General features: G+C 42.7%; 1 protein-coding gene across 7 annotated transcripts in view; it reads left to right on the top strand.

Annotated features, from left to right (window-relative positions):
• MAP3K4 (mitogen-activated protein kinase kinase kinase 4) overlaps positions 1 to 22,269 on the top strand; it is a 166,345-nt gene that overhangs the window by 15,310 nt on the left and 128,766 nt on the right. Inside the window, exon 1 of one of the 7 annotated variants that reach the window (XM_050949019.1) lies at positions 5,553 to 5,604. The exons of the other annotated variants lie outside the window; for them this stretch is intronic. The gene's annotated coding sequence lies outside the window, so the exon portion shown is untranslated. Of the gene's footprint in view, positions 1 to 5,552; positions 5,605 to 22,269 lie in introns of those variants that run through there. 7 annotated transcript variants of the gene reach the window in all.

The raw sequence follows: 22,269 nt of genomic DNA, 5'->3' as shown, positions 1-22,269 counted from the left end.
CTGCCATTGGAGAAGCATGTGGCGATTGCACTGTGGAAGCTGGCAACTCCAGATTGCTACCAATCAGTCGCTAGCCAGTTCGGAATGGGAAAGTCGACCATTGGACTGTGTTGATTGAAGTGTGCAGAGCCATTAATCGCCTCCTGCTCCGAAAGACCGTGACTCTGGGCAACGTGCGTGATGTTGTGGATGACTTTGCACAAATGGGCGTTCCTAACTGCAGAGGGGCGATAGATGGCACACACATTCCAATTCTGGCACCAGACCGCCTAACCACTGAGTACGTTAATTGCAAGGGTATTTCTCGGTGGTTCTCCAGGCTCTTGTAGATCACTGTAGGCGTTTCACAGACTTTAATGCAGACTGGTCTGGAAAGGTGCTTGACACACGCATGTTTCAGAACACTGGCCTGTTCAAGAAGTTGCAAGCTGGGACTTTCTTCCCTGACCAGAAGATCACTGTAGGGGAAGTCAAAATGCCCATTGTGATCCTGGGAGACCCTGCCTACTCCTTAATGTGATGGCTCATGAAGCTATACATGGGGTAACTTGACAGCAGCAAGGAGCAGTTCAACAACAGGCTGAGCAAGTGCAGAATGACTGTGGAGTGTGCATTCAGCTGTTTAAAAGCCCGCTGGTGTTACCTTTATGGGAAGCTGGACGTGGTCGATGACAATATTTCTATGCTTATAGCTGCGTGCTGTACGCTCCATAATATTTGTGAAGGGAAGGGTGAAGGCTTCACTCAGGGCTGGACTGCAGAGACTTAGCGCCTGGAGGCTGAGTTTGAACAAACAGAGACCAGGGCTATTAGGCGTGGGGCCATAAAGATCAGGGATGTTTTGAGGCAGCAGTTTGAAGCTGAAAGCCACTAATATTTGTTGCTATGCTTGGGATTGCAGTGCTTGTAATGCTAGGTGCACATGTTGCAAGAAGGGCCTTAACGTAATTAATTGTATGTTGCTTTGTGGAGTTCTTTTTGCTTTCACTTAATAGAATAATGATTGCTTTCAAACAAACACAATTCTTTTATTGAAAGACAGCAACCAGAGGAGAGAGTCAAATGAAAGATTTCATCATCAGGGAGATGGATGGGAGAATGGAAGGACTCAAGAGGAGGAGTGGTTCCAGGATGGCTACAGATTTGTGTATGTCCAAGGGTCATACCCAACCTTCTCTTTTGAAGTACGATGCAGCAGGGGCTGTACTTCAGCAGGGCCAAATTGCAGATGGATGGATTTTGAGTGCAGTGGGTATTGGGAGTCCACACTGCTGGACTGTGAGGAAGGAGGAGTGGAATGCTGCAGGTAGAGAGTGGAACCAGGAGGTTGATAAGAGTGTGGTGGTGGTGTCGGGGGGGTCGCATGGGAAAGAGTTTTGTGACAGTGACTGTAGGGGAGGGCCGGTGCGGAGCTGTTCAGTTTGAAGAACTAGTATCGCCTAGAGCATGTCCGCTTGGTGCTCCATAACTGCTAAGAACCACTCCGTGGCTTCTTTCTGGTGTAGCGCGTTCTCCTTTTGTTCCCTCTCCTTGCTGTTCCGCCATTCCTTCAATCCCTTTTTCTCGGTGGCGGAGTGCATCATATGCTCACTCATAAAGTCCTCCTTAGTTCTTCTTGGATGCTTTCTAATTCTTTGCAGCCGTCCTGCTGCCGATAAGGGAGGCTGGCCTCCCATAGTCATCTCTGTGAAGTTTAAATGCAGCATTTTACAGAAGCAGTATTGTTTGCAACACAGACAACACTATTTCAATGCTTTAAAACACAGCCAGTACTCACGCACCTGATGCTAACTGGCTGACCCCAGACAAGCACACACATGCCATAAGACCCCTAAAATGATGAGTAGCCGCAGGGCAGGGTAGGGGCAGGGTAAATCACTGTTCCCAGACCCTGCTGTACACTGGGCACGTGGCTCTTAGGCACTTGGGGAGAGCCAGCACTGTACAGGGGGCCTGATAATCATTCCTGTCCCCACACTTTCCAAAGGATGTGATCATTATGGAAGATAGCTCGCTTCTGAAGGTGAGCAGGGAATCAAGAGAGGGTCTTCTCCAAGCCTGCGGCTTCTGCCCTGGCCCCTATGTGGCTAGCCTGTGTGCCGTGGTCTCAGCGCATCTTACCAGGTCCATCGCACTGTGATGGCACAAAGGCGAGGGAAAGTTTCCGTTAATCAGGAAGAAACAAAGCAGCTCTGTCGAGGAACATGCGGGAGCGGATTGCCCAGTATCTCCACGACAGTTTCCTGGAATTCTCTGAGGGAGATACACTCCCTCACTTCACGTGAATCAACTGCCTGTTCCGCCGCTCAAACTAGGCATGAGGTGGTAGTCAAGCCTGCTTTCTGCAACCCTCCTGCCCCCAACAACTCCCTTCAGCAATTCCCCAAATCAGATCCACTTATGAGAGGCCTCCTCTTCTGTTTGCGCTTTGCCAATATTTGACTGCTGTGACTGGCTAGGCTGCTCCAGGGTAGAAAAGAGCTCCTAACTGCATGCATCTCTGGCCTCTGAGTTGTCATCTGCCTCTGGTTCCCCCACTCTTTTCATCCAAGATTCCTCCTCCTGGCTCGGTCCACTCTCGACTGGCAACGAAGCCAATGAAGTATCCACAGGGGACTTCACTGTGGAGGTATGGTCACCATTGAGTATTATGTCCAGCTCTTTGTGGAAACAGCAGCTCGTGGGCACAGCACTGGAACGACCGTTTGCCTTCCGAGCCTTGTGGTAGGCGTTCCACAGCTCCTTCACTTTGACTCTGCATTGCAATGTGTCCTGGTCATGGCCCTTTTCTATCATGCATCTAGAAATCTGTCCATAGGTATCATAATTCCAATGGCTGGAGCGCAGCTGTGACTGCACAGCCTCCTCTCCCCAAATGTTAATGAGGTCCAGCAGCTCAGCATTGCTACAAGCGGGGATTGCCTGGTGCATGGAGCAGGCATGGCCACCTGGTAAGATGCGCTGAGACCACTGCACACATCACCGAACTAACAGGAAGGGGACTTTCAAATTTGCAAAGGAATGTATGGGGTGGGGCTAACAGTTGGTCACCCGAGGGCAGGGCAGTAGAGTTCAAACTGATGACCAGAGCGTTGAGAACAGGCATTGTGGGACACCTCTCAGAGGCCGCTTGCAGCATTGTAATCACCACAGTGTCTAGACTGGCACTGCAACACTATATCCCCGGCACAGAAAGCTCTATGCCTCTTGTTGAGATTTTTTTAGAGCGCTGCATCTGCACAGTTTCTGTGCACAAAGTGGCTTGGCAGTGTATACACCTTGGGAGTTACAGCGCTCCAAGCTGCTTTACTGCACACAAACTTGCCAGTGTAGACGGGGCCTAAGGGGAAAAAATTTCTATTTCCTGTTTTACAAGTTACAAAGAACTGGGAGTTCTGATTATTATTTTCTCTGAGATGAGAACATGAAGGGCTGCCAAAAATGTTAAAGGGCTCTATTTATTGTATTTATTTATTTGTACTTGTTTCTAACCGGTACAACTTGCAGAATAAAAGTCCTTTTCTGTAGATCATTTAAATAGTCTTCAACAATTCTGAATTCTACTTATGCCTGTTTTTTGTCATGTTCTATTGAAAATTTATTTGCATTTTCCTTAATTAATTCTCTATTTTTGTCCCTCTGTTTTCTTGGTGTTGATCAGATTTTACTTTCAGACAGAATTTACTTGAACATAGTTCCCTTACACTTATCATTTTTGTCTCATCACAATCTGGCCAAACATTTATCCATTATAAATAGTTATAATAGTGTGCTTTGGGGTTTTCTTCCTAGGATGTTATGAAAAGTTGGGATAAGATGTCGGAGTATCAGTAGTACAATGATATAGCTAGCCAGATCATAGATGACTTTTTAGTTAAATGTAGTTCTTCTCCAGTTTCCCAAGATGTTTTTAATTAATTAGTAGGACTGTGAAGAGTTTAACAGGAAAGGATCTGACTACAATTAGAGAAGTCTATTTGAGATAGCCTAGAGAAAGAAACTATACTATAGTCTCAGCATATCTCTGTTTGGGATGGCTTTTTATTTTTATTAAAGGGCTTTAGTGAGTGAGAGACATCTTCCCTCTTTCTAGCACAGTATCTAGGGAGTTCCATTAAAGAGAAAAATATTTGGCTTTAAGCCCCCATTTAGAAGTGAAAATAGCTATTTTCCCCTGCAGTTTTTTACAGAAAAGTATTTTATGTTTCTGAGGAAAATATTAGACTTTGAAAATTTTCAACAGGATCATGCAGCAGAAGTGCTTATTTGGCACATCTGTGTCTTAAGGCTTTACCTGTGCCGGGGCTTTACAGCTCTTGGTGGCAGGCTGCTAGCCTAGCTGCACTACCACAAGCCCCTAGTGCAGACAAGGGAAGCTACTGGAAATCATGACTTGCACTAGTGCACTTTACTTTGGTATCAAGCAGGGATTAGCTGCATTGGTGCAAATCATGACTTATAGCACCTGTGCCTATTTGCACTATTGCAACCACATTGGGGGTTGATCTTCAGGGGCTGTAACCAGGACAAATGCCCAGTGTAGATGAGGCATTAGTAGGACCCAAAGATGATGTTTAGCATTTTAGTACTGTCTCAAATTACTAAGCAAAATTCTAGTCTTCATGTAACTTTCTTTACTGAAGAGCCTTTGTTCACATCATGCAGTTATGGTCTTCAGATGTCTCCTTTGTAAATTATTGCATCTGCCTGAACATTTTTTCAACTATTGTTTTTACAAATAACATCTAAGATTGGAACCAAAATAATATGATGAAATGGGTTTGCACCCAGAAAAGCTTATCTCTAATACGTCTGTTAGTCTATAAGGTGCCACAGGACTCTTTCTCATATTTTTTCCTGATTGTTTACTTTGTGCCTGTGGCTTAAGTGTGTGAATATTCAGTTTTACTGTTTCCCTATTTTATTTTATTTTATTTTATTTTATTTTATTTAAAAAAAATATAGATTATCTGGATCAATTTTGGGTACTTTAATACTCTTAGCACTTATTTAGTTTTAATATACTTTTATAACATTTGTGCTGTGAAGATTTGCTTTAATGAAAGCTTAGATTCTGAAAAACTTGTATATAAATGATTTATTTGGGGAAATTTTTAATTCCTTCCCCTTCATGTCATCACCATCTGGATAAATGCTATCATCTCTATAAGAGGTAATACTTAAGTAAAAGTTGTTTTGTTTTATATTTGTTTCATCAGTAGAGTGTTAGGAGGTCATTCACACACATTTACTGTAGAAATAATGGTGTATTTCCTTTAAAAACCCTCAGTTTAAATTGAAGTTCACTTTGTGTGCTCTTTAGAATATTTGTCAGAAATATTTGTCAAAAACTATGGGATTGTTTCTATTTCTCTTTTGAAGTGGTAGTTGAAAAATGTTTACTGAATCAAAATTACAAAAGTAAATATGGCTTGGATTTCTGCCATAAGACATTTAAAAAGATGAAAATGTGATGGAGAATTTATTTTCCTGACTCACTTCTTGGCCTTATCTTTACAACTTTGTGTTTTCTTTTCTTCTTTCAGCAAAAGTTGGCATGTACAGAAGAGTTTTGTGGCTTATATAGCTCATTCTGCATATCAGGTCCTGCTTTTTATTTCTAATACTGGTTGCTTGCATTTTGACAATCTTGCTCATTAACTTTTATTGAATACCCACTAGTAGGGCATATTTGGGTAGATGACTTGGGTGGTAGAAGCTATGGTATTCAGTACCAGACTTTGTGTATTTTTCAAACTTGTTCCTCAAATCTCTCGTTGCCTCCTGATTAACTTTTAAATATTCTGATCTGCTCGAGTTCCACCCAGAGCCCTACATTGTAACTACTTAATTCTACAGTGTAATTATTTGGAGTGTAATGTGTTTGGGTTGGGGACTGACTCAGAAATATACAAAATTGTGTGATAACACTATTGCAATACATTAAATTTAGGAGTAAGCATTCAGGTGGCAATGCTTGATACATTTCAACAGTAACTTTTAAAGACAATTGATAACTCATGTAAAGCTTTTTAAATAGCTGATCAACCATAATGGCTTTTCACTTCATTTTTAAGTTACATTTCAAGGCTGTTTCCGCAGCAGTACAATCAGAGTCTTTCGGTGTGTGACATAATATCTAGGTTCTGTGAATTTATTTTATGGAAAGAGAAATTAATCAAAGAAACTTTAAAAGGGCAACATCTAAGCTATCTCTGTGTTCAGCCAAGATGGAGACTGAATGTATTCACCAGTGGATGTGAGCTAGCTCTTATAGAAAAAGAATAATGCTACAGATCAGAAGTAGATTCTATGGACAAGGAAGCTGACCCAAAGACAGGGCTTGAAAAACAGCTGGGGGGAGGGAGAAGCAAGAGTGGAGGAGTTGGTAGCTGGACAGCAAGCAGTGTTGACAGTCTGGACAGAGTGGTCAGGGAGGGCACTGCTTTCAAGAGATGAGTGCTGTTCACTTTTCTTGTTTTTATGTGTGACTCAGCTGAGAGTCCTTCAGATTACTGTTGCCTAAGTCATTTCTCTCAGACATCAGTCCTTAGATGAAAAACCCACGTAACCTCTAAGAAAAGATGCTGAAGGGTAAAGCATTTCTGTAATCTACACCTCTCCCAGGCAAAATTCTGGGCGATGGACAAAGATATATCCTCTCCCAATGAATTTTGTTGCCATTCAGCTTTGATGTGTGAAAATAAGGTGAGAAACCCAAAGACTAGGGAGGAGGTGAAAATTGGCAATGGTGTTGGTCAAAATTTACCACAGCTTAAATAATATAAAGCATTATTTGACTTTTGGGCTTTATTTATGTGATAACTGTTGGTTCAGCTGGAATCATTAATCAGGCTAACTGCACCATGTTGCCTATTGAGGTCAAATAATCCTTCAGTGGTTTAGGTTAAACATTTTAGCAGAGAAGTTAGAGCAGGGTTTGCTAGCTATGCAGTTCTTTGCACTGCTAGGCACCTTTACTGTTCGTCGGAAGGTTTTATGCTGCTCACCCTTGGCTCTATGAGCTTAGGTGTGAAAAAATTATCTAACTTATATTATGAGCACCTTCCATGTAAAATTGATTAGCAATAGCAAAGTATGTAATGAACTTCATGGAATCTCAGGGTTTTCTCTTGAGATATAAAAAGTTGTAAGGTTGTTTTTTGTTTCAAGGAGGGAGGAAAAGGACAAGTAGAAGGGGTGTTTAGTGTCATACATCTAGTGTGGAAAGAGTTCTGCAGCCTTTTCTAAAGATGGACAAAACTCCAATTTCACCTGATCCCCTCTAGAAGTTTGTTCTACAGCCAGATACTCTCAAATGAAAAGGTTTTGTCCCCCAGCTGCATATGCTTTGTCCTGGACTTCGTGATCTGCATTGTCTCGGCAGACTGTATCTTCCTTGGCAATTCATAGATTGAATAGGACATTCTTGTGTGGGAGAAAATACGAAAGAAGCCCACTATAGTAGCTTTAACTTCACAAAAATGAGAGAGCTAGTTAAATGAAAACTAAAAGGAACAGTAACAGGAGTGAAATGTTTGCAGTCTGCATGGAAACTTAAAAAACACCATTATAGAGGTTCAAATTAAATGTATGCCCCCAAATAAAAAATATAGTGAGAGGACTAAAAAAATGTCACCTATGTATAAACAATAGAGTAAGAGAGGTGTTTGGAGGCAAAAAGGCATCCTTAAAAATTTGGAAGTTTCAAATCCTACTGAGGAAAGGAGTATAAACTCTGGCAAGTCAAGTGTAAAAATATAGTTAGGCAGGCCAAAAAAGAACTTAAAGAACAGCTAGCAAAAGACTCAGAAACTAACAGCAAAATATTTTACATCAGAAGCAGGAAGATTGCCAAATAGGCAGTCTGGCCACTGGACAATCGAGGTACTAAAGGACCACTCAAGGAAGACAAGCCATTGTGGAGAAGCTACATTGATTCTTTGCATCGATCTTCACTGCAGAGGATGTGAGGGAGATTCCCACAGCTATTCTTTTTAGATAGTAGAAGAGGTTTTAGAACATAGGCTCAGGGAATGGCTTCTTTCTTTTTAGGTGGCAAATCTGAGGAACTGTCCCAGGTTGAAGTGTCAATAGAGGAGGTTTTGGAACAAAATAATAAATTAAACAGTAATAAGTCACTAGAACCAGATGGTATTCACCCAAGAGTTCTGAAGGAACTCCAATATGAAATTGCAGAACTATTAACTCTGGCATATAACCTGTTACTTATGTCAGCCTCTATACCAGATGACTGGAGGATAGCTAATGTAACACCAGTTTTTAAAAAGGATCCAGAGGTGATCCTGACAATTACAGGCTGCTAAGCCTAAATTCAGAGCCAGGCAAATTCGTTGAAACTATAGTAACAGAATTATCAGAGAGAGAAACGAACACAATGTGTTGAGGAAGAGTCAACATGGCTTTTGTAAGAGGCAATCATGTCTCACCAATCTGTTAGAATTTTTTGAGGATGTTAGCAAACGTGGACAAGGGTGATCCAATGGACATGGTGTTCTTTGACTTTCAGAAAGCCGTTGGCAAGGTCCTTCATCAAAGACTCTTAAGCAAAGTAAGCAGTCGTGAGATAAGAGGAAAGATTCTCTCATGGATCAGTAACTGGATAAAAGACAAGAAGCAAAGGATAGGAATAAATGGTCAGTTTTCCCAGTGGAGAAGGTGAATAGCAGTGTTCCCCAAGAATATGTACTGGGATCTGTGCTGTTCAACATATTCATAAATGATCTGGAAAAGGGGGCAAACAATGACCTGATAGTTTGCAGACAGTGAACAATTACGTAAGATATTTAAGTCCAATATAGACTGTGAAATGTTACAAAGGTGGGTGACTGAGCAACAAAATTGCAGACGAAATTGAGTGTTGATAAATGCTAAGTAATGCACATTGGAAAGCATAATCCCAACTATACATACAAAATAATAGGGTCTAAATCAGCTTTTACCACTCAAGAAAGAGATCTTGAAGTCATCATGGATAGTTCTCTGAAAACATCTGCTCAGTGTGCAGTGACAGCTTTTTTTTTTTTTTTTTTTTTTTTTTTTGTCTAATAGAATATTAAGAGCCATTAGGAAAAGGATAGACAAGTCAGAAAATATCATAAATCCCTGGAACACCCACATCTTTACTACTATGTGCAGTTCTGTTCCTCCCCCCCCCCCACAATCTCAAAAAAGATGTACTAGAATTGAAAAAAAGTACACAGAAGGACAACAAAAATAAATAGGGGTAGGAACAGCTTCCATATGAGGAGAGATTAAAAAGACTAGGTCTCTTCATCTTAGAAAAAAGACTGCTGAGGTGGGAGGATATGATAGAGGCTTATAAAATCATGAATGGTGTGGAGAAAGTGAATGTGGAGGTGTTATTTACTCCTTCACATAATGCAAGAACTAAGGGTCCACTGGCTGAAATTAATAGGCAGCAGGTTTAAAACATACTTCTTCACATAATGCACAGTTAGTCTGTGGAACTCATTGCTGGGGATGTTATGAAGACCAAAAGTATAACTGGGCTCAAAAAAGAATTAGATAAGTTCCTGGAGGATAGGTCCATCAGTGGCTATTAGCCAAGATGGTCAGGAATACAACCCCATGCTCTGGGTTTTCCAAAGCCTTTGACTTCCAGATGGTGGGAGTGGACAATACTGGATGGATCACTCCGTAATTGCCCTGTTCTGTTCATTCCCTCTGAAGCATCTGGCAGTGGTCATTGTTGGAAGACAGAAAACTGGTCTAGATGGACAATTAATCTGACCCAGTATGGCCATTCTTATATTCCTATGAAATTTGGAGTCTAAAGTAGATGGGGCTTAGTGTGTTAAATGCTTTAAAGGTTAGGACTGAGGCCTTAAACTGACATTGGAACTGCACCGAGAGCAAATGAAGGGACAGGAGTACAGACGTGATGTGTTCGTGGCAGCCTGAACTGTATAGGGAAGTGGGCAGCTGCATTTTGAACCTGTTCATTGTTTTCACATTCAGTTTCTGATACAGTGAATTACATTAATCCAATCTGAAAATAGGTGCATGGGTTATTGTGGCCAGGCTCTCATGAGGGAGCAAGGGGTGGAGCTGGAGGTGAAAGAAGGCATTTTTAGACACTGATGCTACCTGATCATTCAAGCTTAATGAGGAGTCAAAGAGAAACCTGAAGCTTTGCACCAATTTGATGAATGGCGGTTGTATGCCTTCAAAGCTGGATGAGGGAGATGATATGCTAATTAGTTTTCAAAGCATTTCCCTCTGCAAACTAGCATCATTTCAGTCTTGCCTGGGTTGAATTTGAGTCAGTTAGTGTTGATCCAAGAGCTGATCTCTTGAAAACAGTGGCTGTGGTGTCATGAGTAGAGAATTAGATATACAGGTCAGTATTGGAAGCTAAATCCATGATGTTTCTTTAGCTCTCCTAGTCTCATGTAACTGTCAAAGAGAAGCAGAGATAGTAGGGATCCGTGAGGGACCCTACAGGTGAGAACCTTCAAGGAAAAGTTACCCATCAGCACTCTCTGGGTTCTGCTGAAAGGAACGTTTGGAGCTATTACAATGCTCTGTCACCCATTCCTGCTGTGTCATGCAAATGGGTTAGCAGTTTGTGATCCTCGGTTTTTAATACAGTAGAGACATTCACTGTTACGGGTATGGAGATCTTGCCTCTATCTATGGTCACGTGGAGGTTGTCCTTGCTGCTAGAGCTGTCTCTGTGCTATGCTCTCTGAGGCATCTAGGAATTGGCTGATGTCACATGTTGTAGAAGGTTGGTGATTACTGCTTTCTCAATTACTTTGCCCAGAATAGGAGACTGGAGACAGGATGGTAGTTGGAGATGTCTCCTTGATTGAGTGGTGGCTTTTTGAGGATTGGGCAGGTTATTGTTTCTTTCAAGGAGTTTGGTAAGTGTGCTTCACAGAAGAAGGCATATCCTTTACTAGTGGGCATAATACTTCACTGTCTTTCACTGCCCAGGAGGCACATGGATCTGTTTCACAGGTTCTAATATTTTCCATGGCTTCTTCAGTTTCTGCAAGTGTTATGGGACTGAACTCTGTCATGGGCAGTGAGATGGTTAATGCAGTCTGGTCAGCGTCCAAGGTCTTGGTTGATTAGTTGATTTACTGTGCGGAATAGCTCTGTCTGCTGTGATTCTGCTGCATTGATGGCAGAAGGGTAGAAGACACTTTCTGCCTCCTTTACTGTATTAGCATAATTCTGTAAGAATTGTTTGTGCTGTTGGCGGATGTACATCCTACAAGATATTCTGAGCCATGCTTCAATGGCTGCCATGCTTCAGCAGCCCTCTTCTCTGTGCTCCAGGACAAACTGCTTCAGGTGGCTTTATAGCTTTATTGTTCCAACCCCTCTTCTCCTCACAGGGACAGAGTAGTGATTAGTAGATCTTCCAGTTGTATAAACCTGGAGCATCACAGCACTCAGTCCTGCAGCCCTATTTCACCCCTTCAACTCAACTCAGTAGCAGGCTTTCTGTGCTGAAGTTGGGGCATGCTTCTCAGTGCTCCTGTTCTCACTAGCTTTTGTGAGGAAAGATGAGTAGGGGACGTTTCTCTCAGGCCCTTATTCCAAAACATGAGATTTCAGTTGTCAGAGTCCCCCTTGTTTCCTCCCTCCCCCACACCTTATATTAAAAAAAAATGAAAAAAGCCAGGAATGTTTTCTGGGGCAGGGATTTACCTTGAGTTCCAGTCCTTAGTCTGCTCATGACACTTCTTCTTTTTCCTCTCTCAAACAAATCTGCTCATTTCCACCCTTCATCCTCTGACTCCTCTTTACAGACTCTAGGACAAGAAAAAATTCCAAAGGTACCGTTGTAACACTTGATCTCTGGTGGTGATTTAACAAGGATGATGATGATGAAACAATGTTCACTGCTTCATTATATCTCCTCTCAATTGTATGCAGGTAGACAATAGTTTTAATATGCTTGATAAGTCTTCTTAATAATAGTATTTTACCTCTAATTGAGCACATTATTGGCTTCTTTAGTGCACACTGTGTCACAATTTGTCGTGATCTCTGTATTTTTCTTGGCCTTAGAGGTATGTGTTTCTGATGTGGAAAATATTAGCGTCCTAGGTTTTTACATACAAACTGCTCAGAAATGCTGGATACAGAAGCCATAGTAACTTTATTTTGTATTTATGTTTGGAACCTACATAAATGAGAATCCTTATTAGGAAATATTGAATAGCGTATTGTAATACCCTAAAAGGAGTTGCTGCAGTTTTGCATAGGAGGCAGTAGTAGAGATTTATCCCTGGGATGTACAGGGCTGTCACAAACTTTGCGTATTTTTTGTTACTTAGACCAGTATCTTTTCATGAGCATGCAGTTTGCAAGTTGCATAGTATATAATATTATTTTATCAGTATTAATACAGTGCTAGGATCCCCAATCATAGACCAGACCTTCTTGTTCTAGGTGTCGTACAAACACGGAACAAAAAAGGTCTTTGCCCAAGGGGTTTACAATCTAATCCAGGGGTTGGAAACTTGCGGCATGCGTGCCAAAGGCGGCACACAAGCTGATTTTTAGTGGCACTCTGCTGCCAGCTGGGGTCCCTGCTGCTGGCCTGGTGGATGGAAACCCAGGCTGGCAGTGGGCTGAGCAGGGCCGGTGTCCGGGACCCTGCCTGGCAGGGGCCAGTGGAGGGAACCCCAGACTGGCAGCGACCGAGTGGCTCAGCCCACTGCCGGTCTGGAGTTCAGTCTGCCGCGCCCGCTGCTGGTCTGGGGTTCTGTCTGCTAGCTCCTGTAAATGTAAAATGTGTTTCTGGCATGTGAAAATATTTATTTACTGTAATTTAAGAAGACTTGGGACACCACTTCTCAAAGGTTGCTGACATCTGATCTAATCTATCAAAAGTATTTTTCTCTTCATACCAAATATTGAGTGTATTGCTGCCATTTCATAAAATTCCAGCATCTAAAAAAAATGAGTTAAAGATTTGTTCGTTGCTTTTTACCAAAGGTATCCAGTGAGTTTTTTGTACTTTTTTCCTTGAGATATTTTTACATTGTTCTCTCAATGCTGCTTCTATACCGAGATCTGTATTGTCCACTCTTTGTGCTGCAGCTGCAGACACTTTTGATGCTCATGAATGTGGCAGTTTTGAAGAAAAATGTAATCGTTTGAGGAAGTGGGATGGAGAGGAGGGAACTCTAGTTTAATTTCAAGAATTTTTCAGGATATTGTTTTATCTAATGGAATTTGTAGCTTCTTTCAGATCTAGGAATTTTAAAGGATGATTAGTATGTTTTAATCTAAGGCTGCTACATAGTGATTATAAATATTACTTAAAATGATCATTGCTTTGGAATCTTCAGCAAGCAGCAGGACACTCATTTTCTCTGCAACTCCTTTCTTGTAATTAATATAATTGTATATCTTGCAGGGATATTTATTTGATATAGGGTTTTTTTAGTGGTTTTAATAATTAGTTAAAATCTATTATTATAGACACCACATGATCATATGTCTTAGCTTATTGAATTCTCCGAGTATTAAAGCAGAACTAGTAACATATTTTCCCCTATTGTTAAAATTGGGTTGAATCACAGTTACAGACCATTGGATTTGTAAGCCTGGTGTCCGCACTTTTGAGACAGGGCACTTGGTAAATCAGTGGAGGACATAAAATAGACCCGGGGTCGGCAGCCTTTCAGAAGTGGTGTGCTGAGTCTTCATTTATTCACTTTAATTTAAGGTTTCACGTGCCAGTAATACATTTTAATGTTTTTTAGATGGTCTTGCTCTATAAGTCTATATATTATATAACTAAACTATTTTTGGAAAATAAGCAAGGTTTTCAAAATGTTTAAGAAGCTTCATTTTTAAAATTAAATTAAAATGTTGATCTTACGCTGCTGGCCCGCTCAGCCCACTGCTGGTCTGGAGTTCTGTTCACCTAGGCAGGCAGAAGGCTGAGCGGGGCCTGGGGTCTGCGGCCGGGACCCCGGCAGGCAAGAGTCCGGCAGCCAGAACCCCAGACAAGCAGCGGACTGTGCAGGGCCAGCGGCCAGGACCCCAGACTGACAGTGGGCTGAGCGGCTCAGTCTGCTGCCGCTCAGGGGTTCCATCCGTCGGCACCTGCCAGCTGTGATCCTGGCTGCCGGACCCGCTCAGCCCTCTGCCAGTCTGGGGTCCCGGCCCTGCCCACATACAGTGGCTACCTACTGTCTCCCTGGTTCTGGCCCATTCTCTTCCTCTCTGCACTGAGCTGAGGGTGGGAGTGCATTGACCACAGGGCTGGGGGTGAAGGAGCAGGCTGGGGGTTAGGGTATGTGGTGGGGTACAAGAGTCAGGGCAGAGAGCTGAGGCATGTGAAGGGGGTGCAGGTGTCAGGGCATGGGGTGTGAGGGCCCTGGGTATGTGTGGGGGTGCCAGAGTCAGGCCTGGGGTCGTGGAGAGGTATGAAGGAGTCAAGCAGAGGGCTGGGTATGTGAGGGTGATACATGGCTCAGGGCAGGGGCTTGGGCTGTGTGCAGGGCTCAGGGCAGAGGGCGCTGTGTGTGTGGGGGGGTCAGGGCAGAGGGCTGTGTGTGTGTGAGGGTGGGTACAGGGCTCAGGGCAGGGGCCTGGGGGGTGTGGGGCGCAGAGCTCACGGCACGGGCCTGAGGTGTATGCGGGGCTGCAGGGCTTAGGGCAGAGGGCTGGGTGTGTGTGTGGAGGGGATCAAGGCAGAGGACTGGGCGTGTGTGAGGGGGTCAGGGCTCAGGGCAGGGGCTTGGGGGATGTGCGGGGCTCAGGGCAGAGGGTTGAATGTGTGTGAGGGGGTCAGGGCTCAGGGCAGGGGCCTGGGGGATGTGCGAGGCGCAGGGCGGAGGGCTGGGTGTGTGTGAGGGCAGGGTCAGAGCAGAGGGCTGGGGGTGTGGGCTGGGGTCGTGGGGTGCTCATGGCAGGGGGTTGGAGGGGACATGCCCCTATTCCACCCCACCTTCCCCAAGGCCCTGCCTCTGCTGCTTCTCTGCCTTCACACACTGACTCAACTTCTCTCCCACCCCCGCCCTCGCAAGGGCCATCAGCTGATCAGCCGGCAGGGAGGAAGAGAGAGGAGGAGGAGGGTCAGGAACCCAGCACACTGTGGGAAGAGGTTGGGGAGCAGGCAGGACCAAGCTTCTGTCCACTGCCCCCATGGGAGGGGGTGGGGGGGCAGAGAAGAGTGGGCGGGGCTGGGCAGGGCAGGATTTTTAATGGCATGCTGCTGCCTGCTGGGACTCCAGCAGGCAGCAGCATGCCATTAAAAATTGGCACGCGTGCCATAGGTTACCCATCCCTGATATAGACCATGTAGCTTTCTGTGTGGAAAGGGCACAGTGCAATAGGATGTAGTCAGAAAGAAGCTCTTCATTGTCTGTTTTGTGTAATATTTTTCAAACTTCGAGAAGCTATTTACAACAGCAGTCTGTGGAATGCACATCTTGATGACTGCTTTAGTGGATGGTTACTCTATTTACTGTAGTATAGTCTGCTAGAGTACAGTCACCGGATTCAAATTTATTATTCTGCACCTAAAGTTTAACCACTTGATCTCTGTTACTGTGATTGCTTGTAGGCTTTTGTACCGCTTAGGAGCAGATGTATATTGCTACAGGTTGGCAAGCATTAGCTGACAAACACGTGTTCTAATGTACATGCTAAATGTTTTTCTTGTTATAATTTCTGTTTTTGTGAAACACCATTTAAGTAGGACACTAGTTTTTCTCAATAGCTTATACTCTTGTATATTTGTTATGTATGATAAATATTGTCAGCTGCTTGTTTCTGTAGTGTTTTTCCTACCAACAAGATGAAGAACTTTCACAGAAATTGTTAACTTAATATTTTGTTCATAGACTTTCTTTTGCAGTTTGAGTGAGTATGTGAAGACAGTGAGTATGTGCAAACAGGAACATTTTACTCTGCAGATGCTTACTTAGTTGAGAAGGGTGGCCCTACAATTGGAACTATCCTAAGCAACCACAACTTAGTCTTTGCCCAAATCCAAGACCATTATCTGTTGGCTGAAGAATACACAAAATGTAACAGAAAGGACTTGACTTGAGAATTTGAGAGGATAGAGAGGAAAAAACAAAACAACAACAAAAAACAGGCTCATTGGAAGCTTAACTGTATGGAGGGGTTAGTGACATATTTTGATGAGACTAGAAAATTGAAGTGTTAATCATTTGAACTGTGGAAAAGAGAAGGTGAAATTACAGATGTTTTAACCCTTGTGTAGTGCCTTCAGAGCAGTAGTATGTTGAACAGAAGACAGTTATGGAGTCAACAAATACAGGGATTAAGGGAGGGAGAACTGTGGGAAATTAGTATGAAAGCGAATATGTTGAACCAAGTGCAAGGCCAGATACTGCACAGCATTCACTAGAAATTTCTTAAAATAAAATCAAAGATTAAGCCAACTAAGGAAATAAAGGGTGTGATAAAATGGACAGCTACTAAAGAGGCTAAATGTACTGGTGGCAGCCTTACAGAAAAAAAACTTGATGCCAAATGTTACTTCAGAGGAAAGTAGGGAGTACATAGCTTTCACACACCTTTCAATTTATACAGCACCTGCCTTCAGCTTTTATGGACGATGTTTCTCATCAGTTTTACTCTAGAGAATAGTTCAGATGTGTGGATTGAGATGCATAGATCAAGAGCATTGCTCAAGTTTCAGGAGGGTTTGAAAAAAAATGGGACTCTTCCCCTTTTTAAATGTCACACTAAATAACCCATGATTTTTCCAGCTAATAAATAGTATATGATGTCAAGGTATATTCTAGCCACCAAGGCAGAATACAATATTTCTCAAAAGCTACATAAATCACATAGCTCTTCTGTGATTCCAAAGCCTTTTATCTGTTCAAAAAAGCATCTTTTAGCTATACAAAGGCCCGAATTCCCTTATACCATCATGGGTGAGTTATAGAATTTTCCACTAGCTTCATTAATGCCCCAAGTCTCAGCTTTTGTCATATTAAAGTTTTTACAATGCAGCTGCCACTCTTCTTCCAATGGAAATGACCATTGGATTGCCCTAAATGGACGTATGGTGCTTTAATCTAATTACCATTTAAAATTAAGAAAAGAAAATCAGACTGTTTTATAAAAGGTGATTTTTAAAGCACCTTTACCATCCTCCATTAGATTGATGATCCACTTTTGGTTCATCAGTCATGAATTTTCTTAGTAGAAAGTAACAGAAGTGTGTAGTGTCTCAATGATAAATTTTCAAGAGTTAGTTCCCATAGTTTTCATAAGGGCAGTGGAACAGGAGCCTTATGAGGCGTGTATTTTGTTTTTTAATGAGAAGGAAATATTTTGTAAAGATAAACTTTAAAAAGGAACATCCCTTCATTAAAATTTCCATTTAAACGTGGGCTGGAAATAATTAGAGAGGAGAAGTACAAGGGAGGCATACTGCATTTGCCATAATATCTAAATAAGATTTTAACTTTATCATCAGTGTTTCTACCTATATTTGTCCCCCAAAATACATGAAATCAAGACATTGAAAATATTTGACTTTTTTCAGTAATAATGAATTATGAAATTATATGCTAGGGATAAAGATAACTGATACAACCGCACATTGCTGAATACTACAGTTGGCTGTCACCGGATAATTTGACTCATGCAGGTATATATAATTTTTCAAAATTATATAAATTATAAACAGAATGGATGTTAACTTTTAGTGCTCTTGATATATGTACAGTACTGCAACATTTTCTAATATGGATACTTGACTCCTTGATGATTTATAGAAAATGTTTGTTGGTCTTCACCAGCTGTGGAAACCTAGGTTTTTTGCTAGTATCAACAATTTAGATCACACCTTGATTTATGTTTGCTGGAGGTCATTTTATGAGTCTGCATGCTTCATGTTTAGCACTCTTTGCCTTCTTAAGTGTTAGATGTAACGGCCATTGATTTTATAAGCAGCACATTGACCATATGTCAATGTTCTGTTATAATGGTAGCTGTTTCTTTTAAACCGGAGTCTTGCTGTGAGAATTTATCTGAAGGCTCTTGGGACTTGTCTAGGTTAGAGAAATGTGCACCAATGTAACTAAATTGATGCAGTTACACTGTTCAAACCCTTAAGGTAGACACAATGCACTCGTGCACAATGAGGCTTGCACTGGCACAAATAAGGGCTTGTCTTCACTGTAGAAATAATTTGAGTTATGAGTCGAGTGCTGCCCTGTCAACGTCTGACCAGTTACTCTCTTCAGAGACCTTAAACTGGTTCTTTTCTATCCAACTTCATGAAGAAGCCTTGTCTTCACACTGTCAGCTAAGGATGTTATTTAAAAGTGGTAGTGGAGAGAAATGATGAGGCATACCACATGAAGTATAGGCCATGATAGCAGACCTGCCTGTTAAGGGAATGTAGCTCTTCAACCAGAGGACAGACTAAGTGTGGCAATTTAGACTTGGATGTTCTACAGAAAGCCATACAAATGCCAGCCCCAGTTCAACCAGCAAAGTTGAACCCCAATCATGTGCAACCCCTTTCGTGCAGGAGTGTGCTATCCTGCTCCTGGGACAGACAGCCGGAGTGCCAATAAAGAAGCAAACCCAGGTACTCTAGGGGATGCCCATCTTCTCCCTCTTCGACCAGTCTGGTCACCTAGAGGCAACAGATTTGATGGGAGTGTAGAAAGTCATGCCAAAGCTGTTCTGAAGCCTGCTCCCTTCCCTTCAGGAACTGCTTTACCCCTTTCCATCTGGGCTGAGTGACTATCACAGCAGAAAAATGAGCATTAGATATCATGCCCAAGGCTGCTGTATACATTCTGTGCCCTCCTGCCTACCTACCCTCTTCCCCCCCCTCCACTGTGCTTAGGGGACCCTTCTCTTGAGAGCCTATTACAAACAAAAGTGTCCTCATTGCTTTGTCTAGAAACTGTAGAAGAGGTGCTGCAGGAGTATAGGGCAAGAAACTTCCACTTCCAAGATCACAGAGAAGAAAGTTGGTCTTCATCTTATCCAAGACTTGAGGAGACTGAACAAATTTGTATACCACCTCAAATTCAGGATGGCAACGCTTGTCTCCATTCCATTTCTCCAGCTCAAGACTGGTTCAGAGTTGTTGTCCTACAGCATGTGCACTTCCGTGTAATGATCTGTCTCACCTACAAGAAGGTCCTAAGATTCACAGTGTGGGCCCAACCATTACCAATACAAAGTGCTGCCATGCAGATCCTCTATGGCATGAAGAATCTTCACAAAGTGCCTAGCAATAGCAGCAGCACACCTAGGAAGAAAGGTCATTCATGTCTACCCTTACCTGGAGATTGCAGCAAGCCTAGAATGTGCCTTTTCTATCTTCTGTCAGCTAGGCCTGTGAGTGAGCTATGAAAAATCATCTCTTAGCCTATCACAAATGAAAGAGTTCATAGGAACCCTGATCAACTCCAGTTCAGCAAGGGCATACCTTCCTGAAGACAGGTTCCTGTCAATGCTATTGGTAGTGTTGGGGTAGAATGAAATCTCACTATGCCACTGTGGATGTGTCTGGGTCTGCTAGGCCATATGTAGACATGCAAATACGTCATGCCAATTGCCAGACTTCACCTGTGATTGCTCCAGTTCTGGCTTAGTGCACCTTGCACTATCACAAAACTGAGATGGTAAATGTAACTCAGAAATGTGCATGGAAGAGGTACTATTCTCTGCTCCCTACCTGACAATGAATTAATTATGGACACATCAGGCGCATGTTGGGGATCCCATCTGGATCATCTGCAAATGCACAGGCCCCGGTTCCCAGAAAACGTGGGGCTCTTGAAGCTCAGCTGTGGCTATCAACTAATCAAACAACATGCACAAACCTCTTAGGACACCAAAAAGCCAATACTGTTCTTAAAAAAAGGTAAATTTTATTAAAAACAAAAAGGGAAAAAATACATCTGGAACTTGGGCTTTTTGGTAGATCTTAAAAGGAACAATTACAAAAAGTTAGCACCCAAAATAGCTTTCTTGGGGGTTCAGCTTAAAGGTACAAGCAAACAAAAGCATCTGGGGTTAGCACAGAGGAAATCCAGAGCCAAAATAAAATATAAACCTTATTGTGTCTGTCTAAACATTCCCTATCCAAATAATTTCTTCTTGGTATGGAAGATGAATTTTCATACCTGGTTCAAGCCTTACAAAGCATTGCTGCTCCATCCCTGCAGCCCGGAAAACAATGGAGAGACGAAGGGAGAGCTTTTTCCCCATTTTAAAAACTTCTAGCCTTCCCATTGGATCTTTTCATAGAATCATAGAATATTGGGGTTGGAAGAGACCTCAGGAGTTCGTCTAGTCCAATCCCAAGCTCAAATCAGGACCAACACCAACTAAATCATCCCAGCCAAAGCTTTGTCAAGCTCTGCCTTAAAAACCTCTAAGAATGGACATTCCACCACCTCCCTAGGTAACCCATTCCAGTGCTTCTCCACTCTCCTGGTGAAAATGTTTCCTAATATCCAACCTAGACCTCCCCCACTGCAACTTGAGACCATTGCTGCTTGTTCTGTCATTTGCCACCACTGAGAACAGCCTAGTTCCATCCTCTCTGGAATCCACCTTCAGGTAGTTGAAAGCTGCTATCAAATCCCCTCTCACTCTTCTCTTCTGCAGACTAAACAAGCCTAGTTCCCTTAGCCTTTCCTCATGTGCCCCAGCCCCTTGCTCACTTTCCTGGCCCTCTGCTGGACTCCCTCCAATTTGTCCACATCCTTTCTGTAGCAGGGGGCCCAAACCTATATGCAATACTCCAGATGTGGCCTCACCAGTGCTGACTAGAGGGGAATAATCACTTCCCTTGATCTGCTGGCAACAGCTAATACAGCCCAATATGCTGTTAGCCTTCTTGGCAATGAGGGCACACTGCTGACTCATATCCAGTTTCTCGTCCACTGTAATCCCCAGGTCCCTTTCTGCAGAACTGCTGCTTAGCCAGTCAGTCCCCAGCTGTAGCAGTGCATGGGATTCTTCCTTCCTAAGTGCAGGACTCTGTACTTGTCCTTGTTGAACCTCATCAGATTTCTTTCGGCCCAATTCTCCAATTTGTCTAGGTCACTTGGGACCGTATCTACCTCTTCCTCCCAGCTTAGTGTCATCTGCAAACTTGCTGAGGGTGCAATCCATCCCATCATCCATATGATTGATAAAGATGTTGAACAAAACAGGCCCCGGGACTGACCTCTGGGGCACTCCGCTTGATACCGGCTGCCAACTAGACATGGAGACATTGATCACTACCCATTGAGCCCAACAATCTAGCCAGCTTTCTATTCACCTTATAGTCCATTTATCCAATCCATACTTTTTTAACTTACTGGCAAGAATACTGTGGGAGACTGTATCAAAAGCTTTGCTAAAATCAAGATATATCACATCCACCGCTTTTCCCATATCCACAGAGCCAATTATCTCATCATAGAAGGCATGAGGTTGGTCAGGCATGACTTGCCTTTGGTGAATCCATATTGACTGTTCCTGATCATCTTCCTCTCCTTCAAGTGCTTCAAAATCGATTCCTTAAGGATCTGCTCCATGATTTTGCTGGGGATTGAAATGAGGCTGACTGGTCTGTAGTGGCCTGGGTTCTCTTTCTTCCCTTTTAAAAATATGGGCACTATGTTTGTCTTTTTCCAATCGTTCAGGACCTCCCCTGATCGCCACAAATTTTCAAAGATAATGGCCAATCTGCAATCACATCAGCCAACTCCCACAGCACCCTTGAATGCATTAGATCTGGATCCATGGACTTGTGCATGTCAAGCTTTTCTAAATAGTCTTTAACCTGTTCTTTCACCACCGAGGGCTGCTCACCTCCACCCCATACTGTGTTGCCCAGTGCAGCAGTGTGGGAGCTGACCTTGTCTGTGAAGACCGAGGCAAAAAAAAGCAGAGTATTTCAGCTTTTTCCATATCATCTGTCACTAAGTTGCCTCCCCTATCCAGTAAGGGGCCCAAATTCCAGAAGCTCCTAACTTAGTTTCCCTGACTCTTACTTCTTACTAGAAGTCAAAAATATACTTCATAGAAAAAACTTCGTTCATTTTTAATATTGTTGCACAGTTAAGTACTCAGAATCAAGAAATGCCCAAGTCAAAGTGGCATAACAACATTAACTCTGTCCAGTTTTTCCTTAATTTTCTTTTAAAGTAGATTTTTCTAAAGAATGTTAGTTATTTTTAAAAAGAAAAGAGAGAGTTAAAATAAAAAAGGTGCTTAACTTTGCAGGATTTTGACCTT

This window comes from Gopherus flavomarginatus, chromosome 4, assembly GCF_025201925.1.
Source record: "Gopherus flavomarginatus isolate rGopFla2 chromosome 4, rGopFla2.mat.asm, whole genome shotgun sequence".
NCBI lineage: Eukaryota > Metazoa > Chordata > Testudines > Testudinidae > Gopherus > Gopherus flavomarginatus.
The sequence above is the reverse complement of the archived record's forward strand: the minus strand, read 5'-3'. Positions and strand labels throughout refer to the sequence as shown.